Consider the following 7,859-nt stretch of genomic DNA (forward strand, 5'->3'; position numbering starts at 1 on the left):
TCCTTTGGACTATAATGATATACTGTACACAGCACTGATAATTTACTTAGGCTGAGTCCATTCATTTAATTATGCTGCTAAACTTGGTAGGCCAATTGGTCATCATGAGAGTTTCCAGGCAAGCTAATCACAAATATATAGAACATGTCCCTTATTGTCCCCAGCGGCTAAGTGCTAAAATGCTATTTAGTGCTCAGAAGGTTAATGTCCTGCTTATGTAAATTGTCCAATTTAACATTCAGCAGCAGTATCATAAATTCTGGCTCCAGGATTTCATTAAACGTATGTTCAAACTAGTTGACCTTAAAGGTTAACAAGCACAAGTTAAACAGGACAATTATTTAACTCACTTCTTATCAAGAGACTGAAGCATACTCGCCATTTAATAGCTCTGCATACTTCACAATTAGAATTCTTATAAGGCCTCTGATAAAACTGCAGGTCATGAATTTTCATAAGGATGTCAGATAATAACTATTTATCTGCACTTGTTTTTCTTTCTTATAAACTTAAACTTTGATCTTAACATTCAATTAGAAATAATTCCACAGAGAAAGACTAGGTGACTCAAGGAGCTAGTATTCACTTTCTTTTGGGGCTGCATGAAGATTTAAAACATGTTATCTGCATTGTCATTGATGGAAATTAATATAAAAGTCAGAGGCTCACTATCAAGTGCACGAGACTCAAGTGGGATATTTGAACCAACACTGAGTCACAACATTGCTTACTGTTTTTGGACATTAGACTAAACATTTGATTCTTTTCTTAAAAGTCCCCATGAGTTCCTATTGATCTGCTGGAGAAAATCTATTCTTCTTTGCATTTATTTTATTATGAGTTTTAATTCGATGTGAAAGAAAGATGATATGAGACATCCTTTTCCTCTCCAGCCTTGTTTTTTCTCCTTGTTCTCTTTGGGCATTGTGAAATATGAGCAAAATCTGGGAGTGATTGCCACAGCCTTGCTACCTACAGCTCAGGTGAGGCATTGAGAGAAATCTGGGGGCTGGCTGACATTTCCAGACACTTTTCACTGCAGCAGGATCAAGCAACAGCTTTGGGGATACATTAAATTGATAACCATGCACCAACGATCTCAATAGTTGAAAGCCACTGTACACCAGGAAAGGCACAGGAAGCATTATCTCCTTGCAGGTTCAATTGTTCATAATACATGCTATTTGGAAGATAAAGCCACAGATAAGAGCAAACAGGATTTTATTAATAAACCACGAGCTGAATTTCTGTTAGGAGCTGAAATTGAGCAAACTATGTCGTAATTGCCTATAGGTACATTTATTGGGTGCATAGTAACTTTTAAAATTTGGTAACGATTGTTAAAAATAATTAAATTTAATAAAAGGAAAAGAATAGTAGAGAGAGAGAGAGAGAGAGAGAGAGAGAGAGAGAGAGAGAAAGAATAATACCTATCCTTGGCCCAGTTCCTTATTCTGCACTCCTTATTGCCCCCAGAGGTTACTTATTGTTAGGAGCTGTTTAAAGAAATAATATAAGGAAGAAATATTTTCTAGCATGAAAAAATGTGACAGTGTTTTATACCATCTTGTGTTGCTCTTCATCCAAACTTCATCTTTTGAATATTGGCTTCAAATCCTGCCTGAAAGGGGACATAAATAAAGTGAAATGGCTAATGGACTAAAAACACTTATGATCAGGTTTTCATAACTAACATTATTGATAGCTTCTCTCACACATGTACTCGCACATAGTGCAATATCCATTTCTAAAATAAGATTTAGAGCCCTATTTGCAATAAAAAGGCTAGCGCACGCAAATAAAGAATGCCAAAGTGAGGCTTAGGGATGGTATTTCCCTAGAGAGGGAGAAAAGACCCTCCTTCTAAAGCAGAGCATCAGAGTTGACCACAGAGAAGGCACAGAATATTTTTTCAGATTTCAGACTTAGCTATGCTTTTTTGTATGTGCTCTGGAAGGGTCCTAAAGAGCGGAGAGTTGTTTCTTTCCTTTGGAAATGACTACTTTGTTTCTACTTAATAGCACTAGTTTTTGAATTTGCTAGTGTAAATAGATTCCTACTTCTGTGCATTAAATACAATAACAAATAGTGTCATGCAGGAAATGCGACACAATACAAATAAGGAGGCTGGCAAGATGGAAATATTTTCATGGGATCTAGCGTTTCCTATTACCAATTTGAATGTGGTTTTCCTTCTTCTGATCTCTATTATAGCAAAGACAGTAGAAGAAATGCTTTTTCAATGCCTAGAAATTCATTTGGGGAAAAAATAATTTTTATAAATTACTTTATCTTTAAAAATATTTTAGCTGTAATTGCAATAAGAAGATGCTAACAAAGTAGAAAGCATTTCATCTGTTTTTTGCTATTTTAATATTTGGGGAAATAATTTTCTTTCATTTTGGGTTCTATTTTTCCCATGTCAGCAGAAATTTTTTTTTTCTTCAAAATCTGGACTTTAAAAAGTTATTCTATAAACAATTAAATGTAGATGACATGGTAAACAGTAAATTATGTTGTTACTAAATTAATTTCAAAGAGCATAGAATTTGTGGGATTGATATACATAGCCAGTCATGTTTATAGCTTCTATCATGGTAGGATACCCCCCTTCAATTATGATCAAAAAGTTCTAGCTCATCAGTTAATAAGCTATAACCATTGGCCAGGAAGTTTACTCCTTCGTTCTACCAATAAATACTGACCGTCCAGTACATTCTGGACTCTGCAGTGAAAAAAATTAAATAACTCACACATGAAACCTTCACTCAAGAAATTTTATTCTACTTAACTAACTTCTCCAAAGCTCAGTTGCTCCTTCTATTAATATAGGGCTATAAAACATCTAATTTGTGAGGAGCATATGAGGTACGAGGAATGCATGAGATAATTCATGTGAAGGAATTGTAAGGTCCAATAAATTAGCTAATATTTCTACTGGATTATAAATTATTTTAAGAGTTAGAGCAGTTTCCCATTTACTTTTGTATCCCCTGCACTTTGCACAATGCTCAGCATTTAGTAGACACTTCATAAATATTGGTTGCATAATTATGAACAACAAACATAGACCAAATTAGTCACTACCTCATCCTACTCTTCTTCTTACATTTGGTACAGTGCTTTTAACAATACCACACAATGTGAGAGCATATCTTGTTCACCTTTGTATTCCTCTTCCCCTTACCTGACACAATCCCTACACATAGAGGCTACTTGAAATTTATTTGATTAAAAAGTCTGTTGGTTAATTATCATTGAAAATAGAAAACTTAAGCACTGAGGAGAAGTGGAGCAAGATGGCAGAGTAAGACCCTCCAGCAATCATCCTCCCACAGAAACATCAATTTGAAAGATTATTTACACACAAAAATGCCTCCATAAGAGCTAAGGAACACAGGTGAGAGATCAAAGTACCTTGTTACGATGCACTGAAGAGGATAGGAAAAGACAGGTTTATATTACCTGTTTCACCCTTTCCCTAACCCCAAGCAGCACAATGTAGAGAGAGATTCTGTATGCTTGGGGAAAAGAGAGAGAAGTTAGTAGAGGACTTGTCTCTGTACCCCACAGCTCCAGGGTTCAGGCTTGCATGGTGGACTTGATCTCTAGTCTGCATTGCTGCCAGGCTGATATCAGTGGCCCTGGGCTTCAGGCAGCCCTCAATGACAGGCACCCTTCAGTGGCTCTGGGCTTCTTGCAGCACCATGCTAGCCACAGTTGCCTAGGGCTTCTAGTGTGCCCCAGTGCCACCCCTGCTATAGAGCTTTCCCAGACAAAGCCAGTCTGCAAAGACTAGAATAAGTAGCTATTTCTTCAAACATGCAGATATTGATGCGTGACTACAAAGATTGAGAACAATCAGGGGTATATAACACCCAAGTGCTAAATTTTACTGGCTTAAAAAATAATAATAAAAAGAGCAATAATAAAAAGAAACATGCCATCACCAAATGGAAAAAAATAAGGTACAAATGACCAACCCTAAAGAAATGGAGATGTATAAACTACCTGACAAAGGATTCAAAATAACTGTTTTAAGGAAGCTGAGCAAACCTCAAGAAAATACAGAGAAACCCTAATACAGGTGCAGAATTGAATGTGAATTTAGAATGAGAAAATAAATCACAATTTATTGGACTCTTGGGGAAAAAAAAAGAAAATACATAGAAACAATTAACAAAATGAGGAAAACAATGTGACCAGAATTAGAAATGTAAAGAGAAATTAAAATAATACTTGTTAAAAATAAAACAGAAATCCTGGAGCTGAAAATACAATAAAGAAAATGAAAAATGCAATAGACAACGTAAACGAGAATTGATCAGGCAGAAGAAAACTCAAGCACTTAACCATGTCCACATGGACCCCTTTGGAACTGGTCTACACTACAGCCTATTCCATTGGCTAGCTGCCAATACTGAAGATTTTAAATACGTAGTCTTAGTCCTACCCAGGATTTAAGACAATCCTAACAATGCATGTAAGCATATAAGAGGCTAGTTGGACATTAGTAAAGATTTCCCTGAGGAAGGGACTTTTACGGTAGCATTTAGATGATGAGTAGGAAGAATTGTAGGGAGAAAGCACATCCTTCAAAGAAAATAACATGTACAAAGGATGATAAATGGAAGAGAAGATAACAAATTTGTGAAACTAAAATAAATCCAGCATGCCCAAAGTATAAGTTAGGAGGAGAGTGGTCTGGGTTTCTCAACTGCCTCACCATTGATACTTGTGGCCAGATAATTTTTTGTTGTGGGGGTGGGGTCAGTCTCCTACTTTGTAGGGTGTTTTGCAGCATACCCACTAGGTGGTAATAACACACCTAATGTGACAATGAAAAATGTCTCAGATAATGACCCTCTGGAGGAAAACTCTGGGGTTGAAACACTGAGCTATTATTAGGCCATTGCAGAATCATGCAGGCCACATAGGGTTTGAAGAGGAATGTATAGGAGATTACTATGATCTGACTTGCATTAAAAATGATTCCCTATATCCCTGAGAGCATGCAGAGAGACAGCTTAGAGTTCATTCCAGAATCCACTGGAGGAATGAGGAGGTTTGGACTGAGGTAGTGGTAGGAGGATGGAGAAAAGCTGATGGATTTGAGAGGTATTAGGTAGTAGAATGCAAGTAGCATTAATAATCTTTATGACCATTTTCACTGTGTTATCTGATCTGTTCTGCTGGGTCTTCCTCAAGCTTTGAGCTGGGCTTCAGGTTGTGCTATAACTTCTGATTTCAATTGACTACATCTTTTTTTCAGACTCAGGAAACTTCTTTGCTTATTTCTTGCAGAGGATAATTTTTAACTCTGCACTTTTTATTAAGGTTGACCGTGGACTGTGTGTGATCTGAAAAACATTTTTTGCATTTTCTCTTGAAGTGAAACCCAGGCTAAATGTGTCCCTTTTGGTTATCTACCTATTTTTCCTGAGAGCAGGATTGCCAGAAGCTTGTCAAAGCAGTTCTTATCATTCCGCTAATCTTTATTTGACAAGAAAAACTTAGGGAGGAATCTCAAGTTTAAAGGAAAAATCATCATTGTGGAGTCTTCCAGAGTCTGAGCATCTGCTGAAGTTGAAAGAATAGTCTTTTGGTTATCTCACAGAAAAAATCAACAATAGTCAGAATATATGTATTGCTCTATTTAGTGGGTTGCAGTACAATTTTATTATGCCCACCCTCACACAGTACAAGGCCTTTTCCATTAGTAAAAGAAGGAACAAAAGGTCATAGCTTCCCTGCAACTTTTATCCACTAATTAGAGAGACCTTTTACTAGAGAACATAATTGGGCCATTACTAAATTTCTCAGCAAAGTAAAAAATACACTATTTCATTTTTGTTGGTTGTCTTGTGAGTGAGACACAGATCATCAATGGATGTTCAAAAATTAGTAAGAATATTACTGATGGGTTTTCTAAATGTGAGATTCCAGCCCCAGGGATTCTATTAGTATTCTTTGTATTTAAAAGTCTATTGGCTAGGTAGACATTTGGAAACTGCTTCTTATCCAAAGCCATTCCAAATATATAATTTTACAATAGTGAATCATATTAAATGTCAAGTGCAGAAATAATATTGGCACTGAGACAAAAAATCTTGCATTTAGCAAGAACACTGAGGTTTCCTTAAAGCCAGCAATGTTTCATAAACAACATAAAGAGACCCCCTCATAAACATATGTGAGTAGACACATATAGTAACAAAATCAGTGGTACCCATTACAACCAAGTCTTGTAGGTATATATCTGGATCAGCACATCCGAATCCAGCCTCTGAGAGCCAATTGCTTCACAGAGACATCTTCTTTGAGGTGACGCTTGCTCTAAATTCTATTGCAAATGTCAACATTCTTCTTCCATTTTATCCTGTACAATGCCAAGGTCCTAGTGCAATGAGTTTCATGAAGTCAACACCCATGAAACTAGACCCATGTGTCTAGTTTCTTTCTTAAGAAAATTAAATTTTAAGTTTTCTACTTTCATTTGAATAACTTCATCTTAAATGGCAAAATGACCAAAGATTTTTTTTAAAAAATTAGGCAATGTGCTCTAGCTTACTTTGAAAGTATTTGTTGTATAATAGCTGGGCACAGTGACTCACGCCTGTAATCCCAGCACTTTGGGGGGTCGAGGTGAGAGAATCACTTGAGCCCAGGAGTTCGAGACCAGTCTGAGCAATATAGCAAGATACCATCTCTACAAAAAAATTAAAAATTAAAAAAGTATTTATTGTAATAATGCCCATTTTCATGTGTTGTAATAATGCCTATAATGAGTCTTGATGAAACACATGACTATCGCCATTTTTCTTTTCTTTTTTTTTGAGACAGAGTCTCACTCTTTTGCCCAGACTGGGGTGCAGTGGCATAATCTCTGTTCACTGCAACCTCTGCCTCCTGGGTTCAAATGATTCTCATGCCTCAGCCTCCCGAGTAACTGGGGTTACAGGAAGGCACCACCATGCCCGGCTAATTTTTATATTTTTAGTAGAGACGGGTTTTGCCATGTTGACCAGGCTGGTCTCGAACTCTCAGTCTCAGGTGGTCCACCCGCCTCGGCCTCCTAAAGTGCTGGGATTACAGGCATGAGCCACCTCATCCATCCTGTATTTTGCTTGAGGAAAGTTCTTCCTATCAATACCACAACAACTCCTCAAGGTAGTGAAGTTCAAGAAACTGGAAAGTTAATATGTCAGTAGAGGTTGGAAGAAAGTCTGAAAAGGCTAACCTTGTTAGCCACGGAGAGGCAACATGGTGCAGAGGAAAGAGCTCAGACATATGAGTTAGACATGTGAGTGCTGGACAGTTCATCCTAGGTGGCCCTGGGCATATTTGTCTCAGCCCACCTGAGTCTCTTATTAATATATAGCTAAAGACTTCTCAGACATTAAAATTCTATACTTATAAGAAAGAAATCCACAAGATTACATATTTTCTTTTGGTATTCTCTGACTTTAGTATGGTCATAAGAGGGAACAAAAAAATAAATTCCCTTGTTAAGAATAAACAAGTTTGTCTTTTGGTGATTAATTCCCTAATCTCTTTCTCACCCCAGGAGCTGCTTAACTAGATGCACTGCATGTTGTGATCCCTTTCTGTTCAGGTCCAGGATTATTCTGAAAATAGAAATGTTTTTCTCTTACTCCTAGGCAGCAAGTGTTCAGATCAAGCCTGGGAAGCTAAACAAATTTCTGAATTGTCAAAACTTCAAGTTTCCTGTCACTACCCATCTGTGAATCAGAAATTCTGCCAACAGAATACCTACTTTCTTAGACAAAGAAGGCTGAGGGCTGAGTGGTGCATTGTGCTTCTTGTTGAGTTCATATTTTGATCCCATTAAGTGTAGC

This window comes from Rhinopithecus roxellana, chromosome 8, assembly GCF_007565055.1.
Source record: "Rhinopithecus roxellana isolate Shanxi Qingling chromosome 8, ASM756505v1, whole genome shotgun sequence".
NCBI lineage: Eukaryota > Metazoa > Chordata > Mammalia > Primates > Cercopithecidae > Rhinopithecus > Rhinopithecus roxellana.